Source organism: Amblyomma americanum, chromosome 8 (genome assembly GCF_052857255.1).
Source record: "Amblyomma americanum isolate KBUSLIRL-KWMA chromosome 8, ASM5285725v1, whole genome shotgun sequence".
NCBI classification, from domain to species: domain Eukaryota; kingdom Metazoa; phylum Arthropoda; class Arachnida; order Ixodida; family Ixodidae; genus Amblyomma; species Amblyomma americanum.
The window spans coordinates 60,831,246-60,855,265 of record NC_135504.1 but is presented as its reverse complement, the minus strand read 5'-3'; the positions used below and the strand labels follow the sequence as shown (position 1 = coordinate 60,855,265).

The following is a 24,020-nucleotide window of genomic DNA, read 5'->3' as shown; positions in this document are numbered from 1 at the left end:
CGCAAGCCTCCCAATTGGTAAAGTGCTCCAGGCCGCGCGAGGGAGGATCCGCCGGGCAGAGGAAAAGGATATCTGTAGTGTGGCTTTGGGGTGGTGGCAGAGGCTACGGGAGTGGTTTGTGGGGACTCTGTGATAGTGCGAGTGTATGTAAGGGGAGGGTAAGGTGCGTGTTGGGAGCCCCCTCCAAAGTGTCTGGTGATTATTGTCGAGGGAGGGATTGTGTTGGGGGATAGAGCCGACGCTCATCTTTGCAGACCTGCGTCAGTTCACTTAATGAATGCATGCGCTCCCATGAGAACCGTGCCCGGTTGAGAGAACCTCGGGCTAAAGCGCTGGCAGCCTCGTTTCCGGGATTCCCGGAGTGGCCAGGCACCCATATGACCTCCATGTGGTCGAGCAGGTGTGCGGCGAGAGATTCCAGAATGCGAAATGCAGGGATGTGAACTCTCCCGTGAGCAAAATTTAGTATCCCTGTTTTTGTTTGACAGTATATACCGGGCCTCCATGCCCTTGATGGCTAGCGCAACGGCGGCCTCTTCAGCCTCCTTGAAAGTACCAGCGAGGTATACGTGGGGCACATGCAACAACAGTGGAGGATATGGTAAAACCGCGTCCTCAACTGTGCATGCGTTTGTGTGCTATAGCTGTAGACACCGTGCGAGTATGGCTCTGGTACCTCCCCACTGCTCCAAGTTCGATTGGCTGCACCAGCCAGAACCTCGCTGTTCTTCGTGGCATTTCTTAGAAACCTACACTAAGTATGGTTTCCGCCTTTTTTCAGCTATTCTCTCCTTTTTACAGGAAAATGAAATTTTGCGTATGTTCTAACAATTTTTCGAATTTCCAACGCAGCCGCCGGTGTGCTGAAGGGGTGCAGTTTCTTCGTTGTCATGGAAACAACCGACGAATGCACCTTTCTTCCTGGGCCGTCCAGCTGCCTACTCGCACTCTGCACGGGGATCTACATTCCAGCTCAAATAAAGCAAGTATCATAGGTAAATACCTGAATTTTTCTTATACCAAAGAGTGGGTGCGTACTATGTCCTCTACTTGGCAATCTTGGCGTTCGTTTTTGGCACAAACTATCCGGAAATGGTCGTTGACACCTGCCGAAATTAAGACGTGCTCCTATTCATGAAAACCGGGGATAACTGCTATCACCTCAAAGAAAGCAGGAAATCAAATCGCCAACACGATAACGAAAAAGGCAGCTGCTGAAGACCGCCTGCAGCAGGTTGTGTTAACACTTCCTTAGACATTTTTCTGTCTTCCTGTCTGAGAAACTGCTAAAATGTTCGGCGTTGTTCTGCTAATACATTGTTCTTCATTGGACCAGTGGTGCATGTTCGCATTTAAGTTTATGCTGGCTGCAATGGCAATGGTGGCGTATATCCTTAAAAACCGGGCAAGAATGTGCCCCTGAAGCCTACCAGAACTTTCCTCCGAAAATGAAAGCAACTTCCTCATTCACCTAGTACAACTGAGCATGCTAGACATTTTGAAGGTGATGTTGAAAGTAGAAACATGCTGAAAACTGACAAAAACAAATGAAGGAATCTCTTTTTTTACATGATTGGTTGATGACTATTACGAGAATTTTAAAATTTCCCATATCTACTTTACTAGAACCGTAGCGCATTCCGCGGTACCGCCGGAAAGGAGCAATTGGAGCACTATTTTGCACAGTTCAGGCATGTGCACCACAGTTGCACATCCAAAGAAGCTCCACCCTGGGCAGTAGTGACTCATTTGCACCGAGAACACAATTCCAAACTCCCACGATGTTAAAGTGCCCATGAGGTTGAAATTTCCGAGCCCATCACCACGGCGTTCCTCATAGCCTGAGTCACTTTGGGAAGTTAAACCCCCATAAAGCATAAAGCATGATGTCAAATTCCTGCAAGCATGAATGCCAGGTGACGCCTTCGGTTCGCAGTAAAAAAGTATTGCGCGTTTATTCTCACATTCACAAATCTGATGCTTTGGGGACTAGGTTGTGGGCAGCCAAATAAGGACTTCCTGTTCCAACTGACATTGCTTACCGCTTTCACTCTCGTCACAAGACTTTAGGTCGTTCTCTGTGATATTCCTATACATTATTCTAAAAGAGAACATCTTCTAGGTCCTGTTAATTATATACTTTTTAAAATAATCAACATTGTTTTTTTTTTGCTTTTACTCCTATCTCTCTCTTCACCTGATGGGTTCTAGGCGAGTTTATTAGTGAATCATTTGAAAGCAATTTTTGCTGCTAGTAAAACTCACACTTCTATTTTCATATTTTCTTTGGCAGTGATCTGTTTGGGCGGCAATAAAAAGACAAGAAGGCTAGCATAGTTGCTGGAGTAGATTTCCTTGTCACCGGATCCCACCTCTTATCAAAGCTGATTTTTCTATGGTCATGCGTTCTGTGGTTCCATAAATGTTGGCTTCCTTTCATACGCCAGTCTTGAAATACCCGCTTGTCCATCTGTCCACCCACCGCTGTGGATTTTTCCCTCTGTCACTCGGCTGCTAAGCCTGAGCTCAATGATTCGAATACCTGCCATGGAAGAAGCGTTTCTTTAAGGCGAATTCGGGCCTAAATAGTGCTCGAAATAAATCCGGAGCTGTCGATGACGACGCCTCTCATGCCAGAAGTGCTGTTTTGGGACGTTATTCATCATGTATATAATCTCTTTCATCCCTTCTTCCTGCCCTTCCCTTCTCCCTAATTTTTCTGGCTTTTCCACTTAGCCTGGTCAAGTAGGTAGCCGCCGGCCTGAGCTGCTTCTTGGACGCCCTAATAAGCGGCTCGCGGTACAGCCCAATGGGCACTGAACCTTCCTTGGACATCCTGCAGAGCAGACACCCTGAAGAAATCCTGAACGTCGACAGGAAGTCCAAAGGAGGTTCAGTGCCCATTAGGTGCAGCCGATATTACATAGCACTGTGTCCAGTCCGGAGCGCGCCATCCCGTAGATAACCGGCGAGCACCGCATCTGTGCTTCTCCAATCGCCACATCCTGTATTTGTACATACTGTACAATGCCGCCCCACTCCTATCCTTTCTTATCCTCTCGCTCCTCTCTTTCCTTCCCTCTTCCTGTCCTTTTATTCCTGCTAGTCGCAACAGAGGTGCTTTCGTTTTCGATGGCACATGCCGCGAATTGCAACATCTTTTCCTTCCATTGTCATTTTATTAACAACAGCCACTAACAACAAAACCTGGATGGCAGCCACAGGACGGCACCGCTTGAAGCTTTCAATTCGAAGAGCAGTGCAGTACCACAATCAGAGTGCCGTATATAGTGCGCGCGCAGGCCGAAAGTCGCCACGTCCACTGAACGAGGCGACCATGCCGGAGACTCCCATCGAAATGTGGATAGCTTGACAAGCGTTGATAATAATCGAGACACTGTTAAAGGTTAACGCAAATTTGTGACTGGGCCGTGATATGCAGCGCCTTCTGAAACTCTCCTTTCAGATGCAGGCATCAACATCACAGTACTGTTCCCGTGGTCGATGGCCATGGGATCGCCTAAAATACCTAAAACGCATGCTGGCTTCCCTGCGGCAGCGAGTCCTGTAGCAATCGTCACACTACGAGGTGAGTTCTTTCCCGTATCCAGCTCCTTCCTTTTCCCGCCCCTACACACGAAGCCTATGTGATTTCTTTAGCTTTCGCACAGCGATTGTCTGTAATTGTGTGTGTAGGTCTGACGCCCAGTAAACCATTTCCGCACGGCACTATTTGCGTTCTCTCTGTCCCCTTTTAAAGCGAAAGCTTTACAGGCTATGACGAGAAGATCCTGTCCGCAAAACGGGTCCGCCGCAGTTGTTAAAAACTTAGAAGAGGTAACGCCAAACGAGTGGTTGTAATCGAAAGACGATGATGTGAGGTTGATGTCGAAAAAATAGTAATGTCGATAGAGTGATCAGTTGAATAAATAAAGCCAAAAATGTCCAAAAGGTGGGCGGCGCCAAGGCAACGTGTGGCGCCAAATTTGAAAATCCGGAAGTGTGAGCGGAACCAACGCTGCCGCCAAATTTGAAAACGAAGAGTGGCGACAAATTTTAATACTCAAAATGGGCAATTCCTGGAACTTCATTAGGTAAGACAAATAATTTTGGTAATTGAAAATTTGTAAAATTTAAATCAGCGCCTCATCTAGTAAATGTAAGAAGAAGGAACAAGTGAAGCAAAAACGGTCGACGAGTGAAGCAAAGAGAGGCGAAGAGGGCCAAAGAGAGACGAGGAGGTGTCAATGCTTTCGCATTCCTTCATTGCGGCTGCCCGCACTGACCTCAGACGTTATTGTATACTTGTGAAATCGAAGACACACATCGTGAAGAGAGCCAGCGAAGACGCAGAGCACACTTTTTGGGCGATGTTGCATTTAGAACGCGTTCGCGCGTATCAATGAAAAGTTTTTCTACGTATGAAGTTTAGAGGGCAAATCGCGAGACTAAGCGTAATTTTGCCGAGCTATATTCTGCGACCCATTCTGGGTAAGTGGAAATCTTTTTCAGGTTGAGCGGAAGCTCTATCGAGCCGAGTAAAGCGGCTGAAATGATCGCCGAAGCTACGTTGATTGAGACCATCAATCACCAGAAGATTTATATGCAACCTACAGTGTTATTGTACAGTCCAATACAAAGCGAGATATTTTGCAAATGCAATAAGCAATGTCTGAACTAAGATTTCTGCCAAATGCAAATAGGGACATCACACAATAAAATAACCCGGTGTCCAATAAAATATAAAACGAAGCATTTGGGCAACCGCGTCAGGAAAGTTCAAATCAACACGGCTGCCGTGCTGGCACAGTGGTTATGGTGCTCGGCTCCTCATCCGAAGGACGGGGGTTCGAACCCGACCGCGGGGGCCGAATTTCAATGGAGGAGAAATACTAAAGGCCCGTGTACTGGGTGCTGTCAGAGCGCATTAAGGAACCAAAGGTGGGCGAAATTTCCGGAGCCCTTCAATCCGGCGCATCTAGTAGCCATTGGCGCTTTGAGGCGTTATATTCCATAAACCAAACATCCAATTATGCAAATACTCTTTCTTCAGTGGCGCCGCACAGTCCCAGATTATGTTTGGGCTGGCTGTGTTTGGTCGAGACAACTCGTTTTTCAAATACTGGGCCTTCTGATTGGTGGAAATTTCATTCGGAATTCTCCAAGCTATTCTGCAGAGGAGTTGACGTTTCGTGAAACGCGTCCTGCTTAATGGTGAAGCGGTTTCTGTACCGACACTTACAGAAAGCAGACTCAACTAAAGCACCTGATAGTTGTCACTGATCACTGCCGCATCAAGTTACCTATACATTCCGCGTTCCATTTCACAGCGTGCGTTCTGCCCGTGGCGAATGGCCTGAGGACTAGCTGCTTCTCTAAGCGCGGTGTCCGATTTCTCACTTCTTACCTGGCGGAGAATGCTTTAATACAGAAACTTTATGGTGCAGGCTTGTGATTTTCAATGAAAGTTAAGAAGGGCGTGTTGATCACTCATTTAAGCATAGTTTTAATGTACCTATGAAGATATTTGCTGAAGTATATCAACACGATAGCATTCGAAGCTCGAGTCGGAGAAAATCTGATGCGGGGTCGTCGCTGGTCGAGAGCGAAAAATCCCCTAAAAATCCCCGAAATATCCCTAGATGAGCAACCTTGAAGGTAGGAGGGCCAGCTAGGTCACATGACCTTGTGGCGTTCATCACAACCTGCCCACACGAATTGTGAGCAAGGTACCCACTGTGGCAGGAGGCATTTAAATTAATGATTAATCGATCGGTAAGAGCAACCTTGGCTATACAAGGCCTACCGCTGGGAGCACCTTTCATCGCAGGGCAGTGGCACATGGCTTAACCAGTGCACCACTGTGCCAGGAGGGGTATTAGGACAACCAGGGTTCTACGAATGTAAAGCGGAGAACGACCTTCTGCATATACAGTGTATGTAGGAATTAACTCGTTATGCTATAGTGTTGTAAGGTGCAGCTTAAGTGTCCCCTCCAATTTTCTCTGCCGTTTGCGCATTGCACTCTACCCACAGGAGCCGGTCGCGGGCCAGCTTGCTTAATGGCGGGCAGTCGTGGCCAGCTACACTGGCTGAAGTGCGTCCGTCTCGTGGGTGCTGGCAGTCTGTCCGAAGGCCACATTTGACCAGCAGGGGTGAGGGCCACTTTTTATCCGTAAATATGTATAAACACCATCACTAGGCATATTTATGCCTAGTTGTAGGGTCGCCGTCTTCGGCTTTTCCCCTAAAAGCTAGAGTAGACAATAATCTCGAGTCGATCCCTAAAACAAACCTTCTTGACCATTCCCATTATCTGATAAACTAGGACGACACGATCCTTATCGTTCGTGATTTCACAAATTAAAATAACATGATTTATATTTTATTTCTCACCAATTATTTTTTACTTTTTATGTAATTGTCATTGCCACAGCAATGGAACATTCGCACAGCAATAAAGAATAAGAAAGGAAAAAACAGCGTTCAAATTCCGTACAGCTTACCCTACAAAGCGCCCGTCGTCACAGGTTATTTCAAGTTAGGAGCAATTATGAATATTTTAATTCTATGAATTAGGTACTGAATATGGATTGCCTAACAAACAGAAACCATTTACAGGCGTGCTCAGAGTAGCGCATCGCGAAGACTATGCCTCCTGTCTTAACCGGGGATACGAAAACACATGACGACCGGTGAGCCGCCTAGCGGTTCGCTATCCCTGTGAGGTTAACGAACTGGTATCTATAACGTTGCATGAAGCCGCTTGAGCAGAACAGATTCCGACACGCATGTAGCGCAGTAAAAGTCAAGTCAACCGGTGGCAGCACCAAACATATAGCTGGTGGCTTTTTTGCTGCTCTCGACCGCGGCTATTTTACAGGCATGTCGGTGGGCGGCCATGATGGACAGTGTGCTCACGCGTGTAGGGACACAGGAGAGTAACTGAATTTCCCCGCCCTCCACTACGGCGTCCCTCATAGCCTGCCCAATGCCGACGGTCGGAGTTTGAATTGAGCAGATTGGGATATATATTTCGGTTTTAAATTCCAATTTCTAACGAAAGCAGTTGTGTCCCGTTAATATGGACACTTTGATTCATGACTAAAACTGTGCGTAAAGCCAATCGTTGGTATTAACCTTTTAAACAAGGCACTATAAAGCAATGCTACAGAAACTGATATTCCTATTGAAAATTCACATATTCTTACAAAATCAACTGCGATAATGTTGCAGGCACATTTAAAACAATTAAGCATGATTTTCGCCCCGCTCCATTTGTCGAACTTTGGCGGTTCGCATAGCCAAATTGCTAATATAGCATGAAACAAAGTGCAGCGTGGATTTCATAATCTTGCTATGTGAAGACAGCTTTATAGCTGCCTGCAATGACTTCTTGAATTGTAGACCGCCAATTATAGGGAAACCACTGCGCTTGAATGATTTTTTTCTCACCGTTTGAGATACGGACTTTACACTTCTTCAGAGGCCATGGCAGGCAGGGAAAGGATTTTTTTTGCCAACGGCATTTACTTGATAGCTATTATACCTACGGCCAGAAGTGACACACGCATTCCTCTGTTTCATAATCACATGGTCGACCTGTACACTTGCCACACGCTGCGTTGTCTTCAGGCGGGGTGCGTGCTAGTGGGGGTAGGGAGGGTGCGGGACCTCACCATCACGGGTTCGAATGCCAGACACGAGTATATATTATGTTTATTTATTTAACTCTCAAACCGACAAAACTTCGCAAACCGACTAACAATCGCAAGATCTTGCCCGTGGGTTTCCAATAGTAGTGGCTTCGAACTAATTAATGTTTTCAGTTTTAGTTTCCTGAGTGTCTGCCTCACTTATTACTTGATGGTATGTTTCTGTTAAATGGGGTTGTTGTAAACCCTCCTAGTTTTGCTTTACCTTTTCTTTTTCTTTTCCTTAATGCCTTTTCTCACTCTCGTTAGTTCCTTAATGATCTTTTTTTGCTTTCAACCTCACCTCTCGAACTTCCGCTCCTTCCCAGGAGTGACTGTTGAAGAGAGTAGCATAGAAGGGCTGGGTAGAGGTCTGAAGTGGAGGAGTAGCTTTAATGCCCAATTTTTGCTCGTGCAATGTTCAGTAGGCCCATACATCACAATCAGCAGAGCGTACAGCAAAGGGTGAAGGGTGAAATTAGTCAGGTGTGCTGACAAGACCCCTAGTCTGGAGTGGGGCAACTCCTCACCCTGCAGGTTGGGAACTATGTCAATATAGCTCTATTTTTTTCTCATGAAACTCCGGCCGCCTACATAGTTAACCTATTGCCCGGGGGTCGGTGTCTTAACTGTGGCGCAGCATCTTTGCAGAATCTGATCCGTCGGCACTGTATATTTACATGTAAGCAAGTAATCAAAGGTTATCTCTTTCTTTGGCAGGACGTGAGTGAGCGCGAATTTCGGATTCAGTGTGATTGAAGTACTGCTGTTGTGGTGCGGGTGCTCTATGAACTCTGCCTGTCTTTTTGCATCCAGCGCTTGTTGGTCGGGTCGACGTTGTGATGGCTTTAGGCTGGAGGCTGCACCCGCATATGCACGGCACTCCAGCTCTGCCAACGAGTCGTCGGGTGAGTAGTTCTAAGCAAAGAGCAGCCTTCTATCAGCTGCAGGGAGTACAGAAAATGAAAGTCGTGTATTTGCGATTAAGTGGCTCCGAAATGTTAGTCTTGCCAGTCTGTTTTGGCAGCGTCTGCACTACTACTCGTTTCTGGCTCCTTTTTGGCGACCCCCATTTATTGTATCTTTGCTGTTCTAGGTCAGGGTGGTGGTGTTCTCTTTGAACGATCTTTGCAGGGCATTGGATAGAATGCAGAAAAATTATTCCTACAGATTAGCTGGGGTTGACACCGGCTCGTGTTTTGTGAAGCGCTAAAAGCTGACTACAATTAGTACAATGCATTGTAGCTTCAATCTAGGCTTCGGCGTTTGGATGGGTACATTCTCGGGGCGTTTCCAGGAAGGGTTCCATGACATTTGCTGCTAAGAAAAGGAAGGAGTATATTTTGTATTTTCAGCCTCAACAAATATCTTGCTCCTTATGCCGCTTTGCGCCATATACCGAAACTCAAAGCGTTGTGAAGATGGGACATCTGACATGCATGACCTATCTTCATTTTGCTTACAAAGCTCTGGCATGGACCTCTGGAAGTAGTCATTGTCAAAAGTGTAGATCCCAGGGGAGGTATGCTTGTGAGCACCACAGCACAGCTGCGCTTGCAATATCAGGCACATTAATCTCAAAAAATGAGATGAGCTTAACTCCTTAGCTCTCCTAATCTTAGCAGCGTCAAATGTGCTAAACATCTCCACTTCACAGCTTGGAGTAAACCACTTGGTCGGTATATATTCTTCACAAAGACTTTACGTGGTTACTTGCGCATCACGTGGTGTTAAAATAACGCGTCACTTGTCTACATGGTTGTGGAGTTACCATAACTGGTGCACTGCGCTCGCATTCGCAGTTGTGTTGTTAGTGCCACACGAATCGTTAGCGCAGATACGTTAAATGTTCAGTTCTGCGTAGCAGACAATCAATTTACTGATCAAATCAAATGGCCATCAACCCACCCACTGGGTGCGCAAAATGGGGGCAGATAGATCAGTAGTTTCTCCGTTAAAGGGAAAAGCACGCACGCGCGAGAGTCCCGTAGCCGTATCTAATACAGATTCGTGGACACGTTTCGAAAGCTGCTACACCACTGGCATAGCAAATGGAGGTTGGTTCATTATAACTCAAACACCCGCTTTGGATGGAGAAGAAATTATGTGGCCCTACTCGTCGTACGGTTTGGCAGCGTGTCTGAAAGCAATCGTGGCTGAGAGGGCTTCAGCACCAGATACGGTGCAAAGCTGTTATATGCGAAGTGTCTAAAACCCATGTCACTGGACTCTCTGGAGCCAACTTTTAACGTGAAATGACGTTTGCAATGCTATTCGGGAATGACTAGCGGATTCCTTCGCCTTCGCTTTTCCATCACCTTTATTTCAGAGCTTTCTGCAAAGTTTCTCTTGCTGAACTTTGCCCTCTTCACATTAAAGCCAATCTGAAATAGTTTTCTGAGAATTCGAGGTTGTTTAAGAGCTTCTAAATAAAACACGCAAAGTGTTCTGCACTAGCAATGAAAATGGTAACGCAATCGTCCATTCAAACCACGATGATAATCATGCTTCTCCTCACGGCGTTGGGGAAGTTTGAGAAAACTTGTTGTGACGTCTTTTTTTGCCGAAATTTCAGGTCTTCGCTGCCTTATACCACATCCTGCTGTTCATCTTCCGATGCCACCGAACAATGCTTCGTCAGCTTCACATTGGATGTCATTGGTTTCCTTCCATGCAACAACCGTTTCTTCGCTGGAAACTTAGCGCCGTCGTACGTGCCATCGTACGTGACCTCATTATCGGCTTCTTTTCCCGTCGCTTGCAGATAAACCTTGCAGATAAACCTCAACTCCAACGCCACTCTATTCGGCGATTACGCGGCAATTTAAAAAGTTGGGGCAAAACAATTTGCAGGTTATTTCGCAGGAATTCTTCGAATTCTAAAATTTTTTCAGTTGCCCTTTAAATCATAATTTGTGTGAATTTGCTCTTCATATTAGCTATGCTTGCACTGTGCGACTTCAGTGGATGTTAAAGAACCCCAGCTGGTCGAAATTTCCGGAGCCCTCCGCTACGGCGTCCCTCATAGCCTGATTCGCTTTGGGACGTAACCACCCCCCCCCCCCCACCCACCCACACACACACACACACACCTATGCTGTAGGCAGTGATGAGTTTCATGCACGTCGCTTACTTGTGCCATCCGTCGACGCCAGCAGTAAACACCACGTAGCTCAAGGGGGATAGATGAATGCCCTTCGCCGGTGCAAAATTAAAAAGCTGCTCCTGTGTCGCAGCGGCCGCTGTCTACCGACCAGTCAAATAACCAAATATTAAAAATAACCGCTCCCAATATTAAAAATAACAACTCTTATTTCTACCGGAAGTGCTGCTTGCCGTTGCAATTAAAAGCGCTTTCTAGATTTTGTAGAAATCTGTGCGCACATTGTAAGAATTGTACATTTCTTTTGTGCTTTTCTGTCATTCAGTGCTTACGTGTTTGGCGTCTTATGCATTTTGGCTAAATCTCGCAATTGTTTCGAGAACTGGAGATTCACGAAGTCTCTAGATATCATCAGGATATCGTGGAAAAGCCCGACCAGTTTCCTCTGGACAACTCGTCTAAAACGTTTAAACGAGAACAAGTGGTGTTGTTCGTAACGTTATTTATGCTTCGTCATGCAAATCATTGTATGCTTGGCCATTGCAGGATGGCTCTGGCGTTTCGGATGTGGGACCTGCAGCGGGCTTTGTATGTCGCCTTGCCAGCCCTGAACTTGGCGGTCTGCTCTATAGCTACATCTTCGCTCGGCATAGGGTGAGTGAGGGAGAGAGGGAGACATCTGCCACTGAAGTTCAAGTTTTAAGTGCGTTAGCTATTACTGTTCTCCTTTCAAGATGGCGCCCGGAAATCTCGAGTCACCAAAATAACTTCCCATCACGTGACTGCACGCGCGCAGTAGTCAGGCCGGCACAGCGGCCAGTTTACCCCATCTGCTGGCGTTCCGCTATATATGTACTGGGTAGCGGCTCCCGAGACTTGGGGTCGCCATTGGTGACAAAATTGTGGCCCATTCCTTTGGCACAGTGGGTTCGCAGTGATGGCAAACGAATTGGTAATGTTCGGCGCACATAGTTGTTAGTTGAGTTGAAGAGTGGTGTGTGTGAGCGATCCGTACCAACGACCTTTGTCCCTCGAAACCGTAGTGGGGGCGACCTTCGGAGGGCTGTGGTGGGCGAACCACAGGTCACAGAGGTATGCAGCTGGTACCAAACGAATTGTCGTTTCATGGTCTACACGTCTGTGTCCCAACTTCCCGAAAACAGGCGAAAACAGTGCAGCTAACACTCATTTTATTTCTCATTCGCGAATCATTTGATTTTTTTCATTTAGTATGCTACGTGAGCGGCAGCTGAGAAGGGTGGGATTTAGTGTGCGTAAAGTGTGACCGCGTCACTCAGAAAGAATAGTCACGATGGTTCTACCGGCTGCCTTAATCTGTTGCAAGAAGTGACGTTGAATATGTTACTCGTCCAGAAAACAAATTTAAGTATTTTTTTCTGCATGTAGTCAATACAGCACGCTTCAAGCCTCTGTTAAGTGTAACATGAATCACAGGAGGACAGGAGAAATAAAATAGCCATATGCTGTTCATTGTCGCGCTTACTTCAGCGCAGTATTCCCTGCAATAAGAAACTCCCCTATCTTTTTTAAAATGTATCAGGAATATTTAGAAGAAAAATTGCATCTGAAGAACCTGCAAGGCATTTATTAGAGATTAAGAACAAAATCGTCTTTCAGTATCGTTTCATTTTGAACATCTTCAAGCTAAAACAAGAACTAAACAAGTAAGGCATGGATGCTGACGTCATTGTTAAAAAAAAGATTTTCACGCGGAAGTACTACCTCAAAGGCATGGGAAAGTGAAATTTCTGTTGATGTGTCCGGTGCGCAATCCACTAGTATGGCCTTTGAGCGTAAAACTAATGAAAAAGGTGAAAGAAATTAGTAGGGCTAGCAAGGATATAATTGCTATGTGCTTGGTTTATTATCTTCTTTATTGCCGAACACTTCATCCTCAGAGATGCTTACCTTGGTGGCATGGGTATCTAGAAAGATTTGGTGATTTTTAGACAGCGCGGCTAGTATTTAACGCGCCAGCTGTCATGCTAGTTGGTACAGTTACCCCGTCAATGAAACTCGCATTCACAGTTGTCCTGTCACAGCCGCAAAGATGATTAGCCATAATATTTAACGTGCAGGACTGTTTTGTCGGCAGTTCTCCTACTAAACAGCGGACATGGTCGTTACCCCACCCACTCGGTGCTCAATGTGGACACGTACATAAACTCATTTCTTGCGAAAGGAAAAGCGCGCGTGTGGAATGATCGTGCAGGCATATGTTATAGAACACTCGTGGACAAATTCTGAGTCCTATTTTGCCACTGTCATAACACGCGATGGCTAGTTCAATGCAGTCGAGCACCCGCGTGCTTGGGAGGGCGTGGGTTCGCTACTATCTCGCGCTAATCAAAGCAAAATGTTTGAAGCGCAAACCAGTGGTGAACCCCTGCAAGTATAAAAATTGTGAAACACCACTGGCGCTAACCTCTTAACCGAAAACATAAGCGCTTAGAATGACATCGGGGAATAAACAGGCCAGTTCTCCTTCACTTCGGAGAAGATTGTAGGGCCCAGCTAGGTCCAGTTTGCATTCAAGTCAAAGACAAGGACAAAGAAAATGGCAAACACAACAAAAGCAGGGCTTTTTTCCACATTGCTTACTTGAGCCAACTCTCCACGTCACAAACCAAACATCACGTAACTTAAAGCGATGGATGAAATTTCGTCCGTGGTGCAAAATCAAAATTTTCCTTTAACTGACGCGAGTCCTATCTACTACTCAATGAAATCAGTGGAGTGCACCTAGCATTAAAAATAACCGCAATGAATTATTAAAGCGAAAGCTTTACTAGGCGACGTCGACGAGGTCGTGTCCGCAAAACGTGTCCGCAGCAGTTGTGAGGAACTTAGAAGAGATAGTGCCAAACGAATGGTTGTAATTGAGAGAGGACGGCGTCCGGATGGTGCTCGAATATTTATGGCGATAGAGTGACTAGTCAAATAGTTAGTCAAAATGTCCAAAAACTGGGTGGAGCGGGCAACGTGGGGCGCCAAGTTTTAAAAACCGGAAGCGTGGGCGGAGCCAACGCATGGCGCGAATTTTTAAAACGAAGCGGGGCGCCAAATTTGAAAACTCAAAATGGGCATTGGATGAAACTTCATTAAGAAAGACAGATAATTGTGGTAATTGGGAAATTGGAAGGATTTACCTCAGCGTTTAATCGACCGAATTGGAGGAGAAGAGAGGCGACGAGTGAAGCAAACAAAGGCAAAGAAAAATGAGGAGGAGTCAATGCTTTCGCATTCCTCCAATTCGGGTTACCGAAGGGACCTCAAACGTCTTTTATGCTTCAACGATTAATAACTGGACGCCCCACTCCAGTTGTAACCAACATAGTGTTGTGCGCGTGTGTGATTTAATTCCTCTAAAATGAACTAATCACACGCATAACCTGGACACATTTATTATTGTGTAAATAGTTTGTACATATTACTTCTCCCCCTATTCTCTCTTCCTGTCCCCTCACCTCTTTCATTTCATTTCTCCATTCTGCCTGCTGTACTTTATTTCCGCTGCCCCAGCTCAGGTGCTTCAGTATCGATGGCAGATGCCATTGCTAGCAAAAATCTTTTCCTTCCTTTTTATTATTATTTTTAATAAAACCACTACCACCACCACGCATAAACGATTAAATGCTCCACCTTCGCAGGGTACCTCTGGCCTCCCGGATGTGGCATCTCGCTTTGGCTGAGTATGTCGCCTTGTGTGCCCTGAGCTTGGCGGGCTCCTCTATCGCTTCATGTCGGAGGTCGGCACGAGGTGAGTGAGAGGGGAGACATCTTGGGAACAAGTCAAAGTTTTTCATTCAGGCTTGCACATGGCAGGCAGTTCAGGAGGACTCATTCATTGTTCGTGAGGAGGGATCATTTAATCCAGAGAGAAAGTGTCACTTGGATTCTTCTGGCTGCCTTAATACCTTACTGAAACAAGTGACGATGACTATCTTGCTCTGCCGGAAAACAAAAAACTGGAGTAATGTACTTTGAGAGTAGACAGCACGGTGGTTTGTCAAGCCTTCTCATTAGAACCACTTCAGTCAGGTCACAAAATTACTATCGCCATGTGCTGCCAAAAGTTGGACGTTGCGGGGCTGTGCTCCCGCCACAAAATTGAGAGATGCAGTCCTGTATTTCTCAGAATTAAAAAATCCCGCTTCCTCACCATGTCTCAGGAATGTGTCGTAAAAGCGGTTAGTGAAAGATAACTTTCAGCTAAAGGAGTTAGAGAACACTGGTTATGCAAAGGAGGGACAAAATCCACTTGTAATTCGTACTTATGTGCGCCGTCTTTCAGACTAATTCAGGAAGAATTACTCAGTTGCTGCATGGAGCTTGGCGTCAGTGCTTAAAATATACTTTCAAGAGGTAGAGCGAGATGTAATTTAGGCCCGTATGTCCAGAGTTGGTGCGGCTTAAGACCACTTAGCACTCATTAGGCAAATTAAAAACAAGACATCTGTAATTTTTATTTATGTGCATCGTCTTTCAGACTAATTCAGGAAGACTGAATCAGTTACTGCATGCAGCTTTGCGTCAGAGCCAAAAAAAGTTTCGCGAGGATGCATTACACGAAAGACAAGGAAAATTGTATTTTAGACTATTATGTCCAGAGTAGGTCCAATAGTGCTGTTATCTGGCAACAGTGTATATTGGAATAAGAACACAGCACACTACCTATACAGCACACACAGCACACCACAACACAGCACAGTAATAAGAGCACAGCACAGTAATAAGCACAGCATCACGAACAACCAGCGGAACCGTCCAGGCACAAATCAGAGGCCGCGTTCCGTCCAGAGCTCGCTCGAGCGACCGAGCATTCGGCGCTCGAGCTGAGGAGTGTTCGGCGCTTCTCGTCGTCTTCTTCGTTGAGCGCCAGCCTCTGAAGATTCTAAAGCCCGTGTCCAGTCTTACAATTCACCCCGGGCGAAAAGGCGCCATCCTAGCGGCCTTGGGCGATGTGACGACGGCGGGGTCGTAGTAATGTTTGAGGCGGGTCGTGTGGACAATTTCGCGGCCCCGGCGGCGACGATCAGGGGATGGCGTAAGGGGTTCGATGAGGTAATTGACGGGGGATGTCTGCTGAAGAATAAAGTAGGGTCCGTGGTACTTGCTAACAAGTTTGGAGGAGAGCCCGGGACCTGAGGAGGGTACCCAGAGCCAGACCAAAGAGTCAGGAAGGTAAGCGGGAGGAAGGGCAGGGGGATCACGGGTGCTTTTCTGCTGCTGCTGGCGTGAGAAGAGAAGGACCGGGCAAGCTGTCGGCATTCTTCGGCATAAGTTGCGGCTTGAGAAAGAGCTGTAAATTCGGAAGCATCAGGGCGGTAAGGTAGAATGGTGTCCATTGTGCAAGAAGCCTCATGGCCGTACAGTAGAGATTACGGAGAGAATCCGGTGGTGGCTTGAGCAGCGGAGTTTTAAGCGTATGTGACAAAAGGGAGAACGTGGTCCCAGTTACAATCGTCGGAAGCAACATACATGGCCACCTGTCGCCGAGGGTGCGATTAAAACGCTCAACCATGCCATTTGTCTGGGGATGGTAGGCGGAGCTGGTGCGGTGAACAACGTTGCTTTCTTGAAGAACTTCTACAACTTCTGAGAAGAAGGCCGGACCTTTATCACTGAGCAGCTCTTTGGGCGCATCATGGCGAAGAATGATGCGATGGAGAAAGAAGGATGCAATGTCGTGGGCTGTAGCGGATGGTAAAGGCAATGTTTCACTGTAACGTGTAAGGTGGTCGAGGGCAACGATGATCCAGCGGTTCCCGGTTGATGTGCTGGGAAGAGGGCCGTAGAAGTCGATGCCAACCCGCTCGAAGGGCTGTACTGGGCAGGGCAGCGGCTGCATAGGAGCGGCGGGTCGGCGGGGTGGATGTTTTCGTCGCTGGCATGCGGTGCAAGACTGAACGAACTGGAGGACGTAACGGGCCATCCCACGCCAGTAGTACCGCTGTCGTAGACGGGTGAAAGTCTTCAAGAATCCGGCATGGGCACACTGGGAATCATCGTGGTAGGAAGAGCAAATAAAGGAGCGCAGATGTGTCGGAATGACGAGAAACCACTTGCGACCATCCGGGAGATAGTTGCGGCGGTAAAGGAGCTCGTCTCTGATGGCGAAATTGTGGGACTGACGACGGAGAGCACGGGAAGGAAGTCGAGAGGATTTGCCAGATAGGAGATCAAAAAGGCAAGTGATCCACGGGTCTTTGCGTTGCTCGGAAGCCATATCAGCGAACTCAAACTTCAAAGAAGGCTGGGCGGATATGCAAGGCGCTGCCTCAGATGGTACAAGGGAACTTGAGAGGGCATCAGCATCGGCATGTTTGCGGCCGGAACGATAGATAACGCGAATGTCGTACTCTTGGAGTCGCAGAGCCTATCGCGCCAGTCGACCAGAGGGATCTTTCAAATAGGACAGCCAGCAGAGGGCGTGGTGATCGGTGACAATTAACGTCAAAAGGGCGCCCATACAGGTAGGGGCGAAACTTGACGATCGCCCAAAGTATGGCTAAACACTCCTTCTCGGTGACAGAATAGTTTGCTTCAGCTTTTGTGAGGGTCCGGCTAGCGTAAGCGACAACGTATTCGTCAAAGCCTTGCTTGCGTTGAGCGAGTACTGCACCGAGGCCGACGCCGCTGGCATCGGTGTGGATGGAGTTCCATCGGAGAAAGAGGGTCGAAGTGACGCAGAATTGGTGGAGTGGTCAGGAGGCGACGGAGTGTCGTAAACGCTTCATCACAGGCTGGCGACCAGGCCGAAAGGTCGTGGGTGGAAAGGAGCTTGTTTAGGGGGTCGACGATAGTGGCAAAATTGCGGACAAAACGGCGGAAATAGGAGCAGAGGCCGACGAAGCTGCGGAGGTCTTTTACAGAAGTGGGCTTTGGAAATTCAGCCACAACTCGCAAATTGGCCGGGTCCGGGAGAACGCCATCCTTCGATACGACATGAACGAGAATGGTGAGCTGCCGAGGCTCCGAAGCGGCACTTTTTCAAATTAAGTTGGAGTCCAGAGTCGGCCAGGCAGCGAAGAACAGTCTCGAGGCACTGGAGGTGAGACGGAAAGTCCGGGGAAAAGATTACAATGTAGTCTAGATAACAAAGGCATCTGTGCCATTTGAGCCCTCGGAGTATGTTGTCCATCATGCGCTCGAATGTGGCGGGTGCATTGCAGAGGCTGAAGGGCATGACATTAAATTCAACGAGCCCATCGGATGAGACGAATGCAGTTTATGGGTGATCGGCCTCCGCCATCGACACCTGCCAGTAACCGGAGCGCAAGTCCAATGAAGAAAAGAACTCAGAGCCCTGCAGGCAGTCAAGGGCATCGTCGATACGGGGGAGAGGGTAGACGTCCTTGCGTGTAATCTTATTCAGACGATGGTAGTCCACGCAGAAAGGGATGGAACCGCCTTTTTTCATGACCAGAACCACTGGCGATGCCCACGGGCTGTGCGACGGTTGTATCACGTGACGCTAGAGCATGTCGGTCACCTGGGCGTCAATGATGCTGCGCTCAGCGGCTGACACACTGTACGGACGATGGCGCAAAGGGGCATGGGTTCTAGTGTCAATACAGTGGGTAACGGTGGTGGTGCGGCCCAAGGAAGGTTGCTCGTAGTCAAACGAAGCTTGAAAACGCTGCAGAACGGCTACAAGCTGGTCTCGTTGGGTAGACGTCAGGGCGGCGTCGACGGAACGGTGAAAAATATCTACAGACGAGTGATTCGTGATGGGAACAGGCGTAATGGCGCTGACGTGAAGGCCGGCCGCGCTATCGCCAAGGGGGTATGTGGAGGCGGGATCGAGAACGGCAACGCTACCAAGCGATTGGGTGCACGGAGTAAAGTGGTAGGGCAGGAGAACGGGTTGGCCACATAAATAGCGCTGGAGCCACGAACAATTGTCAGCACAGCATGAGGCAGCAAAACAGACTTCTGGTCAGCGCATCGTAAAGAGGGGGTATAAGTCACTGTTGCATCCGAGAGCGCAGCACAAGAAAGAGGCACCAGCACTGAAGAGAAAGGTGGAACGTCTGTGTCCTCTGAGACGACCACAGTAGCGGCAGCAGCACCGGTTACGTCCAATGGGGCGTCACTGTAGGGCGACAAGTCAAGCTGAGCACGGGCGCAGTCAATAACGGCGTGATGTGATAAGAGCAAGTCCCAGCCAAGGATAACGTCGTGAGAGGAGCGGGCGAGAACGATGAACTCGATCGTGTAGGGAACGTTCCCGATGAGCAGGCGGGCGGTGTAGGCGGCTAACAGTCGAATGTCCTGAGTGCTGGCCGTCCGGAGAGAAACGGGAGGAAGGGGCGTCGTCACTTTTTTGAGTCTGCCACACAAAGGGTGACTGAGAACCGAAACGGCTGCGCCAGTGTCAACAAGTGCTTCGACGGCGACTCCAACGAAAACGGTAATAATATTGGCAGGCGCAGAAACAGGTCTTTAGTGAGCGGCTAGTGACGCAGTTCTTTCCTCCGGAACTGCGGTGGTTAGTTTTCCGCGCACGTGGACGGCGGGTTGGCGACGGAGCATTGGAGAACGGGAACGACGGCCAGGAGACGGCGAGCGGTGGGAGCGGGGATGGTAACTAGGAGAAGAAGAATCCGGAGGCGGCAACTGTGACGCAGGCGAGGACGACTGCGAAAGGTCGCACGTCGGCTCACGCCTATAATAGTAGGAACGGTGGTCACGACTGCGACACATACGAGCCACGTGACCAGCGACGCCATAGACGTAGCAAATAGGGTGGTTGTCTTGTGTGCGCAAGGGGTTGAGTGGCTGCGGCTGTGATCGGGGGCGGGCAACCGGACGGTAAGGTGGGGTTGCAGGTCGCTGGGGTTCTAACTGCCGGGTAGGTGGCCTGTAGACAGGGGCAGCAGGTGAGGGCCGCGACCGCACCACTGCATAGGCGTACGTCAGAGGAGCCGCGATCAGGGGTGACTGAGAAGGAGGTGGCAGGACTTCAGCCACCTGCTCCTCGATAACACGCTGTAGGTTGGGAGTGAGCGACGGCGCAGGCGTAGGCGGGCAGGTAGACAAAAATAGCTGGCGTGCGACTTCCTCACGTACAAACTGCTGGATGCTCTGGAGGAGCTTTTCTGTTGGTCCAGCACCGTCCCCTGGGAGAGCCAAGCTGCAAAGTGCGGCCTCCTGAAAGCCTGCACGCCGGGTAGAAAGGCGCTGTTTGCGCAGCTCATCGAAGCTTTGGCAGTAGCCGATGACATTGGAGACAGTCTGGGGATCTTCGGCGACGAGCATCTGGAAGGCATCATCCTCAATGCCTTTCATAATGTGTCTGATCTTGTCGGCCTAGCTCATAGAAGGGTTGACACGCTTGCCCAGGTCGGCGACATCTTCTATATATCTGGTGAAGTTTTCACCGGTTTGCTGGGCCCGACTTCGCAAGCGTTTCTCGGCCCGAAGCTTTCGCACTGCGGGACGGCCAAAGACTTCTGTCAGGCTGGTTTTTAGAGCTGCCGAGCTTGAGATGTCAGCCTCGTGGTTTCGAAACCAGAGATTGGCTATGTCGCTCAGATAAACGATAACGCTGGTGAGCTTGACGCTATCGTCCCACTTGTTGTTTGCGCTTACGCGTTCATAGGAGGCCAACCAATCCTCCAAATCCGTGTCATCTGTGCTGCTGAAGATGGTCGGGTCACGCTGCCGCGCGGCGCCGGAACAGAAGACGTTCGACGGAAACGGTGAAGCGGTTTGGGTGGCGGTCTCAGGCATTGCAGAGGTGGTAGTCAATGCGCGGGTGCGAAGCTCCAGGCCGATGGATCGTTGGCACCTCCACCACTTGTAATACGAACACAGCACACCACAGCACACACAGCACACCACAGTAATAAGAGCACAGCACAGTAATAAGCACAGCGTCACGAACAACCAGCGGAACCGTCCAGGCACAGATCAGAGACCACATTCCGTCCAGAGCACGCACGAGCGTCAGAGCGTTCGGCGCTCCAGCTTCTTCTTCTTCTTCTTCTCCTCAAGTAATATGGCACATACCCACGTGGGGGGGATTGGCCAAGGTATAGGGTAGAATGCCAATGAAGCATTTGCGCGGGGAAGGAAACGTCAGAAGACTGAATCAAGATAAAAAAAAATTGGGAAAAATAAAATGAGTTCAAGAGGTATGAGTCATCCGGAATAGAATCAATCTAGCCTTTTTTGGACATACGAAAGAATTTTGTGTATAGCTAACAGGATAATCGATTAGTTGCACTTATGTAATCGTGAAGGTAGCCGCATACACTGCTTAACGGGAATCCCTTGGCACTCGCACCGAACGATAGAAGAACTGTAAGAGACAGAGGCAGTCCTAGTCTCGAAAGAGGAACTTCCAGATATCGGTGCTTCTCGTCGTCTTCTTCGTTGAGCGCCAGCCTCTGAAGATTCTAAAGCCCGTGTCCAGTCTTACAATATGCCCATTTTGAGTTTTTCAATGCTACCTTTGTATAGTTAATACCTCCCGGTTCTGTTCTGCTCCATTGAAAGTTATCTGAACGCGCTTGTCACAACCACGATATATAAGAACGATAACCAGAAGTATGTACCAATACAATATATTTAGTTATTTTCTATCGGCATTTATTCGAAAACATAAGTACATCAAAGTTCAATGCGTGTTTTGGTGTGCAAAACTGTGTGAATAACACTGACAAGCAAGAAGTTGAGGCGGCTGCTCAATATCGCTCTCGGTCTCAGACTGGCGTTTCGTCCACTTCCTCGTCTGTGTCTTTCGCGCTCTTTTATACTAATGTGATGTTCCATCTATCTCACCTTTACGGACTCTTTTAGTGTATGTGTGTTCTGCTAACACTGGGAGATTAATTCAGTCTTCAATTGCGTGGGAAGCGTTTGAGAGGAAGCAAGTAAAAGGGACTTGAAAATTTAAACCACCTCATAATATAACTGGATTGCTTACCGCAGGCCCGAAGAAACACCGCGAGCATTTCAGCAAGAATCACCTTGGTGTCCGGTTGACAATGTCGCTGTACTGCTTTTATGCTTGCAAAACTCAACTGGCCATTCGCCGCATTGATAGCTTCAAAGGGCCGTAATTTCTCTCAGTGCACAATCCGACTGCGCCTATGAATGAAGTGCTATATAGGTGAGGTCAGTTCGAAACAAGTCTAGCTGAGGCCGAAGCTATCTGCATTTGTCACCTGTTTTTTTTTCGTAGTGCATCTGGATAGAAATAATTATCTAACCTGATAGCGCAGCTGTGCAATCATTGTACCCTACACAGCTTGCACTTATGGAGACGTGCGTGCTGTAATTGTTATCCAAGTTTCCGCACCCTTAGGTCTAACCCAACATGTGTTTATTGTGAAAACATTCTTCCAACCGACATATTATGATTCAGGAGTGCCGAATGGCCAGGATAGGAATAGTTTGGGGTATGTGAATGTTTTCCCCTCCTCACATGTTCTTCCCGACTGCCCGTTTGCCTAAAGGCGGCTAAAAGAATGAGAGCGACAATAAAATTTCATTTCGATTCCAGAGTTGCTGACGTTGATTCTTGCGATAAGAATATTCCACTCGTTCCGTTAATGAGTACCATAATGAACAATGAGCTGCTGAGCTGTACAAGCATCCATGCTATAGCAAACACCCTTGTGCTGACGCGCGAAGGGCGCCATGCCCCCGGCATATTAATGCGATATACATGGTGTCTATCAGGTCGCTTAAGGCTCCTAAAAGATGATGTGTTGAAAAACTAAGTGTCAAGCTTTAGTTGGCACGTGACAACCGCTTTGCTTTAGGCGCCGTAAATCCCAACACAACGCAGCAATGCACGGGACGAAGAATTGATCCAGTTGCTGATCATCCAACACAACATACCGTCTAAAATGTATATATTGCAGGCGCCTGGTCCCAGCAGTCCTCGCTGCAGGAGTAGCGCCTTCGCAGCATGAACTAGCTGGACCGCCACGATGTGCTTCGTCCGGCAGCCGAGTGCAGCACACGGAGCAACCGCGGCGATTCGGAGTCTCCCAGAGAGGGTGAGTAGGCTGCAGAGGAGAGCATTAGTAAACCTGTTGGTTAATGAACCAAGCAGGAACGAGAAAAAAAAGCGGTGCGAAAAACACCTGAAAAAAATGTGGCTGTTCCATCTCAGCCCTAAAGGTTAGATCTAATTGCATACGTTACGTTGATCTAGAGGCTGGTCAGACCCGGAGCTGTTACGTTTCTGCTAATGTTTCAATTATGTTGCATGTATGTTACATAAATGTATCGTTAGGTTAGTCTAACGTTTATATCTAACATTGCAAAACCGTTAAAAAATGGACATTAAGCACTTCGAAATCACATTTCACCTTAACAAAAATGTAACATTTCGTTATGTCTCTGTGCTACCTGGGCTAGCGGGCAGATCGCTTTATTAGAAAAGCATCTGAAATGATCGGTGGGCGCCGTTGATTGAGCCCATATTTTGCATTAATAAATCAATCAATCAGTAGAAAATTTCGGTGCTCATTCAAGGAAAATTTGTACAAAATATTTCGACCAATTGCCTTCATTGGTAGTTTGCGGTACAATAGAAAACGAGACATTTGGGCAACCGCAATAAGAAATGCCTGAACTAAGATTTCAGCAAAATAGAAAGAGCGAAATTACACAATAAAATAATCAGTTGTCCGGTCGAATATAAACAAATCGTTCGGGCAGCCGCGTCAGGAATGTGCAAACCAATACGCCCGCTGCGGTGACGCTCGGCTCCTAGCTGGCCCGGAGGACGGTGGTTCTATCCATTCGCTGCGGTTGAATTTCGGTGCAGGCGAAATTGTAGAGGACGTGTGCTGTGCGATGTCAGTGCACGCTAAAGACCCCCATGTGGTCGAATTTTCTGGAGCCCTTCAATACAGCGTCCCTCATAGCCTAAGTCGTTTTGGTATGTTAAACTACTTAAGCCAAACACCCAATTATTATGCAAATAACCCTCACTTCAGTGGCGCCACACGGCCCCAGATAATGATTGGGCTCGCTATGTTTGCTCAAGACAACTTGTTTTTCAAATACTGGGCCTTCTGATAGGGTGAAATTCTATTCGGAAACCTCCAAGCTCTTCTGCAGAGGAGTTCCCGTTTCTTGAAATGTGTCTTGCGTAATGGTGAACCGGTTTCCATGGCGATACTTACAGAAACCACACTCAGATAAATCCCCTGATTCTTCTCACCGATCACTGC

General features: G+C 47.9%; 1 protein-coding gene across 1 annotated transcript in view; it reads right to left on the bottom strand.

Moving 5' to 3' along the window:
• Positions 1-24,020, bottom strand: part of LOC144102418 (sodium-coupled monocarboxylate transporter 2-like) — a 639,582-nt gene that overhangs the window by 134,347 nt on the left and 481,215 nt on the right. The window lies entirely within an intron of this gene.